Source organism: Pipistrellus kuhlii, unplaced genomic scaffold (genome assembly GCF_014108245.1).
Source record: "Pipistrellus kuhlii isolate mPipKuh1 unplaced genomic scaffold, mPipKuh1.p scaffold_m20_p_15, whole genome shotgun sequence".
Taxonomy (NCBI): domain Eukaryota; kingdom Metazoa; phylum Chordata; class Mammalia; order Chiroptera; family Vespertilionidae; genus Pipistrellus; species Pipistrellus kuhlii.
The window spans coordinates 23,487,120-23,503,430 of record NW_023425460.1 but is presented as its reverse complement, the minus strand read 5'-3'; the positions used below and the strand labels follow the sequence as shown (position 1 = coordinate 23,503,430).

Genomic DNA, 16,311 nt, shown 5'->3' with positions numbered 1-16,311 from the left:
TAGAGAGCTGCTAGGAGAGTAGTCTTCAGATATGTAAATGTTACAGTCTAGCATTAGGTTTAAATCAACATAGTAGTGTGCTGGATTTGGGAATCTTGGTTGTGAGGGTGAATTCCAGTATAAATAAGACAGGTTTACTCCATTTTGGGAGTTGATAATCAAGCCTGAACATAGAAAGTTATAATTTCAAACAAGTATGGTTGATGATCTAAGACATAGACAAGGTGGGACAAAAGTAATTTTACAGTTGTATCTGAATTATATTCTTATACAATTATGTATCAATTATTGTATTATTTTTCATATGAACAGTTGTAAACCTGCTTTGGCACCACCCTGTATTAAATACTTCGGAAGCAGACAGAAGAGTGGGCTAGATCCGGAGGGTTTCAGGAGCTGAGGACATTTGAATTGGGTATTTAATGATTAATGCCTTTTAATTAAAATGCCTTTTAAAAATTAACAGTGCTAATTGGAAAGAACTTTAAAAATGTGAAAATTATTAAGAGTAGAAAACTCATCAAAATTATCATTACCCAGAGCCATTTTTAAAAAAAATATATTTTATTGACTTTTTATAGAGAGGAAGGGAGAGTGATAGAAAGCTAGAAACATCGACCAGCTGCCTCCTGCACACTGCCTACTGGGAATGTGCCGGCAACCCAGGTACATGCCCTTGACCGGAATCCAACCTGGGACCTTTCAGTTCGCAGGCCAACGCTCTATCCACTGAGCCAAACCAGTTTCGGCAAGAAACCATTCTTAATATTGTTTTTGTATGTGTGTGTGTTCTGCCATGTTCTCTCTATGCCTAGATTAGCTACACATGATTTTTCTCCCTAAAATGGGTTGTTACATTGTTTTGAAAGCTGATTTGGTTGACCATATACCAAGACCGTGCCACATCAACAAATATCCATCTACATCATTTTTGTTATTGTGAGATAGCATTCCATACATAGGTGGTTTATAACGTATTTAACTATTTCCTTATTAGTGGCCATTGTAGTTGTTTCCAACTTTTCTCTATGATGTACATCTTTGTTTATGAATAGTGGTGCGCTTACACAATCATCGTGCAGGATCTTTGTGTCATTCCTTCCCTTTAGTTAAGCTTCCCTTTCCCTTTCCTCCTTTGCATGTATTTGTTATACATTTAATTTGTAACACATGCTCGACTTCTTTATTCTCCATTTGTATTTTTAGTGAAACAATTCATAGTTTAATGTGTATGTCCTTTCTTTTGGCGTATATTGTAAACTCTTCAACCTCACAGGTGACATACTTTAAAATTTCCCCCATAATATAAATTGGTTAACATGCTATTACAACAAATTAAGCTCTTAGTAAACTATTGACTGTTTTATTTTGTTTCCCTCCTCAAGTCATTGTTTCTTTTTTCCATGATATGAAGTGGAGTTCATTATTAGAGTGCTCCTTTCTTTTCCTTCTTATTTGATTTTTATTGTGTCTGTCATGTTTAAGGTTCTGCATGGGAGAACCAGTTTGTCTGGGCTTAGTCTTACCTTACCGCAATTTGGAATAATTTGGAGTTCACCAGTCATATGCAAGGTCACGTGTCTAGTAATCTGGCAGATGTTAAGGAGATCTAACTTAGTTTTGTATTCCCAGTGACTCGTTCTGGCTTTGGGCCATGAGTGAAACCAAAAGATCTGACAGGTCTCTCTGACTAGCAGTTTCTGGGTTAAGAACATATACAGAGCTGTTCCTTTGTTTCATGACTATGAATCAGCTGTTTTCTGTCCTGTTACTTCTGACCACTTTTCCACTTTGATTTCAAAAGGCACAGTGTTAATTTATTATTCAAGTCCCATAAAGTCCCATCTTGAACCAAAGACGTTCAGAAAGAAATGGTTGTCTGCCTAAGTCAGACAGACAGAAGCGCTGAGGGAGCTGCATGGCTCAGTGGTGATGGTCTGCCCTTTAGGTTGGGTAGCAGGTTTATAATGATCAATTTTAATGTTATTTCCCCCAACAAATGTGCTAATATATTCTCCTGCATGTATTAAATACTGCATAACAAAAAAAAGTTTTCTAAGTGTAAAACAGTTAATGAGGTTAAATGCATTAATTGCATTTATATTGGCAGAACTGAATCACATTTAGTCAGTTATTTTTGCATTTTTAATTTTCTTTTAAACACCTTAGATAAGTGTTTCAATAGATAGCACTCTCTTTTTCCTTTTCGCTTTTTATTTTTTTAATATATTTTTATTAATTTTAGGGAAGAAGGGAAAGCGAGAGAGAGAGAGAGATAGGAACATCAATGATGAGAGATAATCATTGATTGGCTGCCTCCTGCATGCCCCTCACTGGGGATGGAGGCCGCAACCCAGGCATGTGCCCCTGTCCAGAATCGAACCCAAGATCTTTCAGTCCACAGGCTGACACTCTATCCATTGAGCCAAACTAGTGAGGGCAACACCCTCTTTTTTCAACAAGGCAAAATGAACTTTTTATGAAGATAATGTTTACAGACCCTTGGTTTTCAGATGCTCTTCACGTAAGTACAAGAAGCATCAGTTTACTTCAAGGCTTACTCAGAGAAATGTTTTACTTTGTTCTGCCAGAGACGTGCCTTCTCAGGAAGACGTGCTTTCTCAGACAGAAAGTTAATGTCTGGCTATTGGCTCTGACTGCCCAGTAGTCCCTTCTCTACAAAAAAATCCAGATAGTTACAGAGCCTGAAACATTAGCTCTCAGTCTCCTCCAGGGTAAACCCACGTCTGTCTGGCTGCTGTGACTATCAGGTACAGCAGTCCCTGTCTCGGGGTCAAACATACATGGTTTTGAATCTGGCTTTGATTTATTCTGACAGTTCACTTTGGGCATAAAAACCTTCTTGACTCCCAGTTTCCTTCTGGTTTTGGTGCAGTTTTTAACATCCACCTTCTTGTTGTGTACGGATTAAGTGTTAAATAATGTACGTACAAAGCTTGCCACTGGCATTATTAGGTACTCAGTAAATGGATTACATTGAGCATCTTTGTCTTGTTCTAAGTGGAATTTCAGATACACTTTCCCATAGGAACAGTGTTATGACTGGGGTTCGAGTTTAGTGTTAGGAACATTATTAACATTATACTTCAGTTATGATTTTAATATGCCAGTGAAGCCAGTCTCTACATTTTGTCTCTCAAGAAATGCATTTCAAGTGCCACATAAGAGATCATTAATTTAATTAAGACTTTGAAAGTAAACTTCTAGAATGTAACATATTACCAGATTGAGGACTGCCTATTAGAGTTTCACAATAGACACAGAAATGGACGTTCTTGATAAGTGGTGGTATTTGGGGGGCAGACAAATGAGCCTTCCTTCCTACTTCTGGGAAGTAAACTCATCTTTTGGAGCAATTACTGCTACTCCTGACAATCCAACCAGTTAGTTCTAGTTTTAGTTCTAGTGTAGACTGGCCAAACAAGGGACCGGGGCCACTGGGGTGGGTGCATTGCCCCAAGCTGACGAGTGTGATTTATTGTTGGGATTTTAAAAACTACAGCTGTGGAATGGACCATCTTTGTGGTAGAGCAGGGAGTTAAATGGAAGAAGGCAGAGCTCAGGAAGGGAGAACGAAGCCAAACTATAGAAGCGAAGACACTATCTTGTCCTGGTGAAGTTCATTTTGAGCTGATCCTGGAGCTCAGCGGTGGCCTTCCTGCTGCTGGGTTATGTAGAGTCAGTGCATTACAACCTGATTTTATCTGAGCTGCTCTAAGTGCTGTTTCTGTTCACCTGCAAGTTAAAGAATACAGACTAATTCATTTGATTGTTTATACTTGGAATGTTTAAGAAGTCAGTGTCTTTGTCATGGGCAATTATTTATATATAAAAGTCCGAGTGACTGAACTACTGAACAACCGGATGACTGGTCGACTGGTTGCTATGATACATACTGACCACCAGGGCTCAATACAGGAGCTGCCCCCTGGTGGTCAGTGCACTGCCACAGTGGGAGTGTTGCCAAGCTGACCAACGGGCACCAGATGCAGGGTTCATGGCTGGCCACCGCAGCAGAGCGGCAGCGAGCCTGCTGAGCAGTGGCTGTGGCTGCGGCCGTGGCAGGTGCAGCGGGGCCAGGATGAGCAGAAGTGGCAGGCAGGAGCCACAGGCAGTGTTGGACTGCTGGTTTTGGCCCAATCCCTGCAGGCCACGCCAAGAAACCCCAATGATGCAGAATCCGTGCTCTGAGCCTCTAGTAATAAATATAATTGCATAGTGGGACAGCTAGTTTACGACATAGCTTTTGAGAAAAGTGGTAGCATTTAATTCCTCATAAAAGAATAAATATATTAGCACTAATCAAAAGATACTAGTAACTATGTGTGTGTGTACACATATATATTGTATAATATGACTCTTTTGACAGAGTTTTCTCTAATGCAAATGTCATAATTTTTTATTTTAAATTATGTAAACAAACATATACTCTAGATGCTTCTAGTAGTTATCTGCCCTTTGCTACCATTTATGGCAGGAGCACTTATAGGTAATCAGGTAGATGTTCATAGATATATATATATCAGTTGAGAGAGATGTTTCTATTTAAGGAGGAATTGGTACTTTGGCAAGATTATCAAATAAGTACATCTGTGTTCCTTACTGGAAAGGAAAGATAGAATGACTTAACGTTTCTCTTCTCTTCAGTAGGTTAGTGTTTGGGGAACTGAGATTTTATGTGACAACACTGGTAAACTTCACTTCCCTTCAGGAAGTATCAGCTTTGCCTTCTCAGTAGTAGCATTTTGTATTGTTTGAATATGTTGTAAAGAGCAAAGAAAAGCATCTGCCATTTGAGTTCTGCTTGCCAACTGCTTTAAACAGCTATAGTATTTGTTTATTCTTGATGTGTCAGCAGCCAAAAGGAAGTTTTCCTTTCTCTTTTGTGGTTATGTACCTTAAACATTATCATATCTCCGGTGGCAATTTATGTAGAATCTTCCAGGTCCTGTGGGGATACAAGGACTTGGAAACACGATCTCTGCCTCAGATGGACTTCTATCATCTGGTGAGAAAGAAAAGTTAGGAATCTCAAAAAGAAGGAAGACGCAAAGGTTCTGCAGTCAGTTTTGAGAGGCAGGTATAAGGAGCAGGTCTGTAGGTATTTAGAGGAGGGGAGAGTTCCCCGGGCTTGAGCCAGGGAGGAGCGTTTCAGGAAAAGTGAGGGTTTGACTGGGTCTGGAAGGTGATAACTAGGAAGAAGAGTAAGAGAGGGCATCAGACAAGGGCAAGGTGTGGGCCCAGGTGTGGAGGTGGTAATGTGCCCGCCGCCGCCTTAGGGAAAAAACAAGTGGTCCAGGCCGGTTACTTGCAGAATTTTTTGTGGTTTTTTTTCTTTTTTCTTTCTTTCTTTCTTTCTTTCTTTCTTTCTTTCTTTCTTTCTTTCTTTCTTTCTTTCGTTCGTTCGTTCTTTCTTTCTTTCTTTCTTTCTTTCTTTCTTTCTTTCTTTCTTTTTTTTTTAGTGGGAAGGTGGGGTATAGACTAGCTTTTGAATAACTAAGCATTCTGACACCAGGCTGTGGGCTAATTGTTACTTTTTAAAACTGGATGGACAGACTTTGTGCTTTGAATTTAGTTAGGCAACATAGACATCCTAGAAACAGTTATCCTTTTTCTAATCGTGAGAATGTTCTAAAAATGTTGATAATCGCATCCTTACTCCAAAGCATAAGGACTATTGTAAACATCTTTTAAGTGCTTTGAGCTATGATTGCAGGTGAACATATTTACAAAGTCCTCCTTCCTCCTGAATGGAGCGCCTACGCTGTGAATTTTAAACTTGACTGGATCCTAGACAATAGAAACAAAGTAGATTATCTATTTCCTGGATGTGCTAGCTTTCTCTTTCACTTTTACGTATCTCTGTAGACCTATGTCCACATATAATTGTGTACTTCAGATTATAATGTTATGAATTTATTGATGCTCATATATTCCTAGGTGTTATATATTCTTCTCATATAAAAGAGCTTTTATTTTTGGTGTAACAGCCAACATATTATTAGTTTGGCTAGTATAATTGATTATAATAGTTTTGTAAGCAGAAAAATGATGTGCCCGAAAATACATATTTATATAAATGTTTGAAAAAAGTTGTCTATAAAGCAAATGGTTTCCTTTGGATCTTTACTGTTGTTCAGGTGATAGAGGAAAGGTTCATGACATGATGGCACACCGGACTTTGACATTTGCCAGGTGATGGTAGAGATGTGTTGGAAGCAGAGGGAGGGACCTGGCAGCTGGAACAACAGGTGACACTGGCATGAGGGGATGAATGCCTGAACCAGGAATGGAAAAATGGTACAGAAGTGAAAGATAAGCTGTATTCTTACCTATTAACAGTGACTCATCAAGAAAAAGGGAGGGAGCGGTTATTTTCAGAATTTAACCTAAAGTGTCCAAGACAATAAGATTACCTTTGTGAGGAATATGAGAGTTGAGGGAGATTTACCAACTTTGTATCTTATAAGATATAGAACCAAATATACCTGTTGCTAAGGATAAATGCTAAGTTATAGGCTTCTCTTGTGCCTGTCCTTTTTTAAATTTATTTTTAAAATAACTTTTATATTTTTTAAATTTATTTTTTAGTTATAGTTGACATACAATGTCATATTAGTTTCAGGTCAACAAAATAGTGATTAGACATTTATATACCCAACAAAGTGATCACTCTTCTGAATCCAGTACCCACCGGGCACCATACACAGTTATTACGATGGTATTGACTATACAGGTGGGCAAAGGTAGGTTTACAGTTGAAATACAAATGCAGTAATTAATAAATAATAATAATACAAGAATAAATTGTTTCACATACAACTGTAAACCTGCTTTTGCCTATCCCTGCATTCCCTGCGCTGTACTTTAACACCTATCCTTTTTGACCATAATTTGGTCTCCCAAGGAGAACTCTTAGAGGCCTTCAGAGGTAGATGAAGCAGTTTACCAAGGGCCACTCACTTGGCCACGAACGGGCAGAGCTGGGGTTAGGGCAGGGGCTCTTGACTCCTGGTGTATAATAGTTATTAGTCTGCCATGCTGCTTGGGAGAAAAATCTAGCTTTTAGATCCCTTGAGCACACTTGAGATCTTATGTTTGGCTGTTGAATATTTTGAAGAAATCTTGGCTAATAGAATGACTGTTTCTAAACAAATGTGAGAAAATTAAACTCAAGAAGTCTTCTCCAAAGCCAAGTAGGTTTAATTTGTAACTTAAAAAAAAAAAAAAAAAATGTTTCCTCTGTAAAAACTCTGCTCCCTCACTAGTAATCAACTTACTTTTTAACTGGTACTCAGGACCTACCAGTTCTATCATTCCTGTAATATGCCAATTCCCAACTACTTAAAGCTTCTTTTAAATATTTTTATTCCAAAATAATGTTTAGGCACAATGACCCAGAAGGAAAGTATTTCCAAAATCACTTACTTTTTAAAAGGTTGGTTTAATTGTGGCATAAATGAAATGATTCCAATTTTAATCCTTTTGTTTTGCTAATTAATTTTTTATTGTGTAATAACACCAAATCCAAGAATCCTAAACCAAAATCTTCTATAGTTTTTTCACCACTTAAATATGGGACTGAGACCATGCAATACTAAAGAACGATTTCAGCTGTAAAATTCTTGGGATATTTTAACATTGAAAGGAATAGAAAAACTGTGGGCTAGTGTTCCACAATTTTGGAGGTTCTGATACAGAACTCAGAGGGACAGATAGCATTGTTTAAGTGCCTACTCTATGTCAAGTGCTGTGCCAAATTCTTTGCACGTATTAGAACATATCATCTGCCCCTCAAACTCTGTTAGGTGAGCATCTTATCCCCCTCATTGCAGATAATTATCCTGCTCTGGGTCAGACAGTGTCAGGCATCAGATCCAAATCTGCTGGGACGCCTGATGCCACCGCCTCATTACACCCCGGATCGCTGCCTAACTCAAGAACTTTTATTAAGCAATAGAAATTAATGCACATCCATTGTTCAGGTGTCTATCATAAGATTACTCCTTATTTTAAAAGGCCATCTACATTGTCTTGAAGTTGCCAAAGGCTGTTTGGGTTTTGTGATTTTTTTTTTTAAGGCTGCAGAAGCTAGTAAGCCCTATCAAGAAAGGAAAGTTCCGCCTTCACCGACTGAACACGCTTATTGGCTAGAATCGCAGGACTGACTCATTTCTTTTTTGCTGTGTTAGAGGGCCGCACCCTGCATTCCAAAACCTCTGCCGTCCTGCTCGGCTCGGCTGAGCCGCGGCCTCCCCGTGGAGCCTGGGGTTGCGCCGGGTGCCTGCGTCCAGCTGTTCCGCCGGGAGGACCCGCCCGCCGCCCGCCCGCGGACCAGGGCTCAGCCCGCGGGGCTGCCAGCGGCCGGCCCCGGAGAGGGCGGCCCCGCGGCCGCGGAGGCGCGGGCGGGCGCGCCCAGGAGCGGGGCCGGGGTCGGCGCGCCTGGACCGCCCACGCCTCTTCGCCTGCAGGAGCGAGCGGCCAGAAACTTAGCGCCCGGGAACTTTGCAGGAGACTTTGCCTCCAGCCCGGAGAGACGTAAGTGCTGCTCCGTCTGGGATGCCGCGTCATTAACGTGCTGTGGGGCGGGCGAAGCGCTGGCAGCCCCTGGGAGCTGGCTCAGAGCGGGGGAGACAGCCTGGCCTTGCAGAAACCCCTAACGCGATCTTTGCCTTTCCCTGCGCCTGGCGAAGGAGAGGTGATGCTGGCTGGTGCCGGACCTCGCTCTGATGGTAAATGGGCAGGAGCTGCTGACACCTGGGACCGCTCACGGAGAAGCTGGGGAAACTGGCCAGCACATAGGCGGGCTGCACCCTGCTCCAGCCCTGTGGGTGCTTCTGAGAGCCACGGGTCAGGCGGTGGTTCAGGTTAGGGGTGATCGAGCTCTCCTAAAGGAGTTTTTTTTTTTTTTTTTTTGAGGGGATGGGATTGTATTTACACTTAATTACTAAGTTTGGGGAAAATATCACTTTCTCAAACTCCGGGCCCTGTACTAAATAAAATTAAAGGTCTGTCGGCCAACTCCCTTGGCTGGCTGGGAGCTTAGCCGGTGAGGGAGATCTCTGCTCAGTGCCAGAAGCAGCACGTGCTCCCGCGTTGTGGAGTGAGCGTGTTTACTCCACAGCTATGCTTTCTATTTATTGTGGCCAGATCATTGTGCTGTGGAATTTATGGAGAGAAAAACACTGAGAAGAGTGCACAGCACTTATTTTTATTTTCCCCGATTTGTGTTTGCCATCTGGAGTTGTTATCTACGTTGTACCCCAATGGGAACCCTCCAAGGTGGTATATTCCCAGTCCACTCTTAGACTGTTGAGCTGATGATCACTTTTAAATTGCTGTAGAAATAAAGTCGGTGAACTTCTTTTTTAAAATCTGCTTTTTATGTAAGAAATTAGTGAGCAGTGTATAGAGATGTGTATGTTGCAAGTAAATTGTTTTCTTGCAAGAAGATGGGGAGGAGGGCAGCAGAGAAGCAGAATCTGTGATTATTGCAGTTTTGCTAAAAACACACACAGTGCAGCAGACACATCGCCATCAGAAACACTGACTGCTGGAGAGGCAGGCAGAAGGTGTCCGGTGGCATAAAGAATGACAGAACTTATAATGCTGTCCTTAAGTCCTTATGTCCTTCATAACTTTATGAAGATGTAGACTGGCTCAGTAGACTGGCTCAGTAACAGAAAGAAAGAGCTAAGTTCTTTGCTTTATCAGATCTGTGAAGGAAGCTTCTCCAGACATTAGTCACTTCTAAATAGGATCATTAAAATAATTTGTAGAATTTTAAATTATTTATACATTGAACAAATACTAATACTGTTTCCCAGCTTATATGCTAATTTGGAAGTTCAGTTGCTTTGAGTTTAACGAATTAAGTGGCTCTGAGTGAGAGGTAACAACTCGGGATCCCCTTTCTTTTGAGAACAGCCCGTGAGGTTGAGAGAAATGGCCCTAATTGCACTAGGGTAGTTGGAAAGCCCCCTCAGGTGGTAAGAATGGGAATCTATTTTATTAAATCTGGGAGATGTCTCAAATCTAAAGAGAGAATTAAATTTGGATTTTGACTCGCCCCAATGGGTGTAATAGAACCAGACATGTAAAGAGCCCGCTTTTATCAGATACAGATGCTTTGTACCCTCTGCCTCATTTAATTTTCATAATAACGCTGGAAGGTATAGAGGTATTATTATCTCTGTTTTATAGTTCAAAAAACAGCCTGGGCAAGGTTACATAATCTGCTCCAAATCTCACGGCCAGTTAATTTCATTTACACTCGAAGTTAGCATTTAAGGTTGTAATTTTCCCCAGGTGGCTCCCCTTGCTCCTAACAAAATAGTGTTGTTAATCTTTCTGTGTGAAATAATCCAGGGGAGGTTCTAAGTTCAGAGCAGATTTTGAAGTTATTTTTAAAAGCTCCTCATTACCCTCGTGCCAAAATGTCAAAGTTCAGGGAATCATGCATTTGCTCTGGAAGCCTGTGGTTTTCAAATATTAACTAAGCAAGTCCTATTCTTGGTGAACCTGTTAATACACGTGGTTAATACTCATGGCTGCTGATTCCGAGTGACTTTCTCCTTTGTCCCTGGAGCTCTTTTCGTTCTGGACGTGCCTGTTCATCCTGCTCCACGCAAAGTGCAACTCAGGTGTTCTCTGCTTGTAAACCCAGCAGCTGGGCCCGTGGCTTCCAGGAGGGGATTTATCTGAGTGGATGCTCACCTGCAGTCTATTATACGCTGTGTGCAATGTTTTACAGTTTCTGTTAGCACGCCGGTTCGTGTTGAACCTGCTTGTTTAGAATGGCGAGGTTATGAAGCTTTTCTCGTTAAACGGAAGTGGGAAGTCTCCATGTGTCTCACCAGGGGCAGCCAGTTCTGAGATCGTCTGCTGGGTCATCTGTTGGGATGTCATCATAGACAATGCCACCTTCCCAATGCCACCATGGACTACATACAGCACCTATTCCAGGACCCGAGATTGCTCACAGCCCCACCTCCTTAGCCTCGCCATCTATTCGACAGGAACACCCACCCTTCCCAAGCACAGCAAGGATGTCCTGGGCTCCTCCTCAAACCTCTCTAAATCTAGCTGCTCTAAGTGCCTCGAGTTCTTGAGGATGTTGAAAGAACATGCCAGTGCGATGATAAAAAACACTTGGGGTTAATCTTGTGAAAATCCCGGAGAGGAGGAACTGTGCCAGACAACTTGATTTTCAAAACTAGGGGAGATGGTAAATTCCACGCTTTGGCTTCAGAGCTTGTGTTGGTGTCTAGCAGAGTTATAAGTCATATTTTTAAAAGGGTGAGTAGGGATCACCTAGAAAAGGTGGTGATGATCAGTATTTAGCATCACTCATCTCCAATTGACCTCATTTCTTTTTTGAGCATTACTGGACAAGTATAGCAACATTGCTGTAGATCTGACATGCCTGCTTCAAAACATTTGATGGAGTGCTTTGTGTTCTTAACTCAGGATGGACACATGTGGGTTGAATAGCAATATTTATAATGAAAAAATGCTAATTAGACCAGACGTCCTTCCCAGTGAAGCCGGGCTGCGAGGGAAGCCGGAGTCCCGGGTGCCAGAGGAAAGCTGGTGCCATCAGCCTGGGGAAGGAAGGCCTACTCTTGCATGAATTTCGTGCATCGGGCCTCTAGCAGATAGATAAGTGGGCTTGCATCTTGTCATACCCAACAGGGGTGATCAGTAGAGTGATGTCAGACTTGACCAAGGTGCCTCGAGAAGGGCCCTTGGTACAGGAGGGGAAAAACTCACGCGCTGGTAGAGATGGACTCTTCAGAACCAATTGCTGACTATCTCACCGTTCTTTGAAGCGCTGAGAGCAGGGGCTTTGGCGCCTGACCTTGGGCACGCTGTCTGTTCTCTGTGCCTCAGCTTCTTCATTCATCAAATGCAGATAACAACACTTATGCCATAGGCTGTTAAAAATGTTGAAGGATAAGTTAGGTAACTCATGTGAAGCGCTTACAAACAGCCAGTGGTACATTGTGTGTGGGGGATGTTAGTCTTTGGTTGTTGCTCCTGCTTTTACAACTGGAGGCAGTGTGGTGCACAGTTCTGGGTTTATGTTTAAAAGTGTGTCCAGCCGAGGTCATCAGGCCTTGGAGAGGGTCTAGAAACTGAACAGTGGTTAAAGACACTAGGGATGTATACTCCGTGTAAAAGCCGAGAGAGGCAGAACTCACAGTGCTTTCTCTTAAAGAGCCATAGCTTGGTCCAATAAACATCTCCACTGAGCTAGGATTTAGAAGAGCTCTTTCCTGGTTCCAGCACATTCTTTAACCAGTTATGTGACCTTAGGCAATTAATTTAGCTCAGTGGTTCACAGGATGTGAATTTACCCCTCAGGGGACATTAGGCAATGTCCACACACATCTTTGATTGCACAATTGGGGTAGGAAGGTGTGTTATTAACATTTCATGGGAGAGGCCAGGGATGCCAACATCCGCAGTGCATGGGACAGCCCCCACAAGAAGAATTGTCCTATCCGAATGGCTGTAGTGCTGAGGTCCAGCCCCGGCTTACCTCTTTAGTATCTATGCTTCTGTTTGTGAAATTTGATTACTAATCTTTGCTTTGGCAATATCACAAAGTAGCTTCCAGGGTATATTTATGAAAGGGCCTTGGAGAGTTAATGTTTCCTTAAGTCTGCAGCTGTATACAGCATATACGTTTTATCAGCAGCAGCAGCAAATTAAATATCATTTACTCCATTCCCTGTAGAAATATATCACAGTGGTTTGAGTCAGATAACCCTGTGATTGAATCTCAGCCCTATTGATTTAACCTGTGGTATGATTTGGGGCAAGACTCTCTATTGATGAAAACCCAATCCCTGTTTCATAAGAGTTTGGGGGTGATAAACAAGATATAGATGTAAATCTCATAGCTGCCTTTAGGCATTATCATAAGCAATTGTTTTTTAAATTAACTTTTTAATTATATTTTGCTAATGGGATTGAGTGGTACTTATCAAAATATAAGATTTGGAAAGAGGATGAGTAAAGAAATTAGATTTTAGCAGCTAAAAGGAAACAAAAAGGCTTCTTCTCTTCAGAATTTAGGAGAGGAAAGTATTACTTTGGCTTGTAGGGAAGAACCACAACCTACTTTATACTGGTCTGGAACTGGCCTGGAATATAACCTATGTTTGTGAATTGCTCCAGGATAAAAATGTGCGAAGTTCAGCGGTGAGCTGAAGAAGTCAGGAACCCGAGCCCGTGTATGTGCGGATCTGTCAGCTCTGCAGTTTTCGTGATTTCCTAAAGATAGAGCCAAACTCCCATGTGACCACTTTGCCATCACCTCCTCTCCTGTCACTGTGGCACTGGGAGTCTGGAGACCAGCCAGGAGTCCCACTGTTTTGTCGCCACAGTGGTGACCGGTGGCCGTATGTGGCATATCCATCAGGTCAGGTGGAAATTAACTCAAGAGTGGGATTTTTTTTTTTTAATGGTAGGGCTTGGGTATGACGATCCCTGAGAGTGCACACCCACCACTGTCTACTTGGTAAAGGCGGAGATGTTTGCAGCTCTGGTCATCTTCCAAGGAGGTAGCAGCAGTAAGAGACCCAGCAATGCCAAGTTCCCCGGCTTATTGGGAAGAGACTATTATCCAGGTTGGAGAATTGAAGTTAGAGATTTTTTAAAGGGAGGTTACTCTGGATTTTCCTTCTCAAGGTCCCTAGTGCATTTGAACTGGATTGAATAAGTCGCACGTAAACACGTGGCTTGAGCCCTCAAATGGAGCAGGTGTTACTGCCCCTTCCTCCCAGCAGCTTGCCTGTCTGTGGCACCTGGAGGTCTTCCTTCCCTCCTGGAGCAGCGGGAGAGCTCTTGGCTGTCACACCACCGGGGCGCTACGGCCCAAGGTGAAGTTCAGCAGCCTAAGTGGCACGTGGAGTGGAAATGATTTTTGGGGATCAGAACATACTTCGGAGGAATTTACTAATATGACACAGACTAAGTTTGTTAGTGCTTGGAGGCCTTCATTAGCGTAACCTTCAAGTTTACTTAACTCTCCTAATTGTGCCGAGAATAGAAGCTTATGTTCCAGACACTTGTGGTCCTAAGCTGCCCCTGAGTTGCAGCGTAAACAATATTGAAAAAAAAAATTCAGTGATTCTAAAGGGAATCTTGAACTGAATACACAAAATTGAATACTTCTGTAAGATCAGAAGGCAAGTGTTTTATATTTAACCCAAGCCAAAGTCAGTTTAACAAGAAACCAAGAGATAACAGACAGAAGACGATTTTAGATGGTGCTGGTGACCACAATTCTCTAGGCCTGATGGATGATTTCTTCACTGTAGGTGTAACCCATCACTGATTTCTCAGGTGTGGGTGGGACCAGACAATTCCATGAGCTCCTGAAAGTAATGATGAAAATATTCGAAGGCTCATTATATATTTGCTAGTCTCCTCAGCATCAGCTTGGTGAAATTCTGTAGTATTGTGTACCAAAATCACAAGTTCTAGATTTGTACTGAATCAACAAATTTAAGGATAGATTTCTTTGCCTTTTGAAAACGGAGTCTCACCAAAAGGCCCACACACATTTTAGACATAGAAGAAACAAAGATTTAAAATGTCAAGGCCCTAGCTGTTTGGCTCAGTGGATAGAGCATCAGCCTGTGGACCAAAGGGTCCCAGGTTCAGTGCTTGTCAAGGGCACACATCTCGGTTGCAGGCTCCTCCCTGGTCCAGGGCTTGTGCAGCAGGCAACCAATTGATGGGTTTTTCTCACAACTATGTTTCTCTCTGTCTTTCCCTCTCTCTTCCACTCTCTGTTTAAAAAAAAAAAAAAAAAAAAAAATCAATGGAAAAATATCCTTGGGTGAGGGTTAACAAAAAACAAAACAAACAATGTCAAGGTAGAGTGAAACATATATATATATATATATATATATCTGTTTACTTATGTTATAAGTCTATTATCTTAAAAATAGTGTATTGATTGTTTTAGAAAGAGAGGAAGACAGAGAAACATTGATGTGAGAACACAATGTAGATGGGCTGCCTCCTGTACGCCTCCTACCAGGCATGGAGCCTACAACCCCAGGCATGTGTCCTGGACAGGGAATCAAATTGGCAACCTCTTTAATGCATGGGATGACACCCAACATACTGAGCACACTGGCCAGGGCTGCTAGCTTGTAGTTTTAAAAGAGTTTATGCTTAGTATTTAATGAATTCTTTAATATACTTCTTTCAATATAGGTTGTGGGTGTAGTGTTTTGTTTTTTTAAGAGGTTTCCCCCCCTCCCCCCACCTTCCCTGAAATTCCTAAAGCCTTCACATCCCTATGAAATTATTAGCTCCTACCATAAGTGTGGTATGTGTGTGCCACCAGGGAGATCTTTCCCTTTCTGAGTTGGAAAAAAATCTCAGACTCCAAAAGGAACTATAAAATGTGTGTGATGAATGGATCACAGCAAAGATAGACAAAATAAGATTAAAGAGTTTCTAGGGTAGAATTATAACTTGGTTAAAGGTACTAACATATTTGTTGAAAAGGGAATTTATTTGAAGAATATAGGAACTTGGAGGCTGGAGTTGGAGACCAAGCTTGAGAGGTCAGTCTGGCCTGTCTATAGGAGAGGGCACCCTGCCCCCATCATAACATAAACAGACCACTGTGTGGATCTTAGCCCTGCGGTGGGGCTGTCTGTGGCTTTGAAATCCAACTGTTAGGTTCCAAACCTCAGTCAGAGTATGGCTTTCCTCTAGTCACTGCATACCGCTGAGCCTGCCTTAACCTCACAATGTAGTGTGAAGCCAAAAAGAATCCACAGAATTTATCTCTGTGCCATGCCCACTGTACCTCCTTCTGACTGTGATCTGGCCTCCTTGTGTAATGATGCTTTGGGAGACACATGATCAACAGGTACCAGCATCCAGTCTACATGATGGTTTATTTTTCTCACAAGATACTAAATCAGCTTTTTTACTCTCCTAGCACCATGAATGTGGTTAGTATGAACCCCCTCCTGATCATCATATTTATGAATCTCTAAGATTAAGCACCATCCTTGGACTGTGCGAATCCACCAGCAGCCTCACTCCCCAGGGTTGTCTTTTCTACTTGACTTGCACCATAATAGTGCGATGTCCATAACACTAGTGTCTTTTTCTTTGCACTGAAAAATGTTGAAAAGAGAAAGGAGTGTTACTGCATGCCTAGTCACGCTGGAAATGTGTTCCGTTCTGTGAGCGACTGGTGTAAACATGAGTAAAACTAGAATAGATTGTTATAGTTACAATTAAAAGGCT

General features: G+C 41.9%; 1 protein-coding gene across 6 annotated transcripts in view; it reads left to right on the top strand.

The window, feature by feature from the left end:
* Positions 1 to 16,311, top strand: part of SGMS1 (sphingomyelin synthase 1) — a 219,155-nt gene that overhangs the window by 135,284 nt on the left and 67,560 nt on the right. Inside the window, exons 1-2 of one of the 6 annotated variants that reach the window (XM_045581875.1) lie at positions 8,450 to 8,559; positions 9,130 to 9,132. The exons of 2 other annotated variants lie outside the window; for them this stretch is intronic. The gene's annotated coding sequence lies outside the window, so the exon portion shown is untranslated. Of the gene's footprint in view, positions 1 to 8,442; positions 8,560 to 9,129; positions 9,133 to 16,311 lie in introns of those variants that run through there. 3 more of the 6 variants (XM_045581878.1, XM_036438464.2, XM_045581876.1) reach the window with 3 other exon arrangements.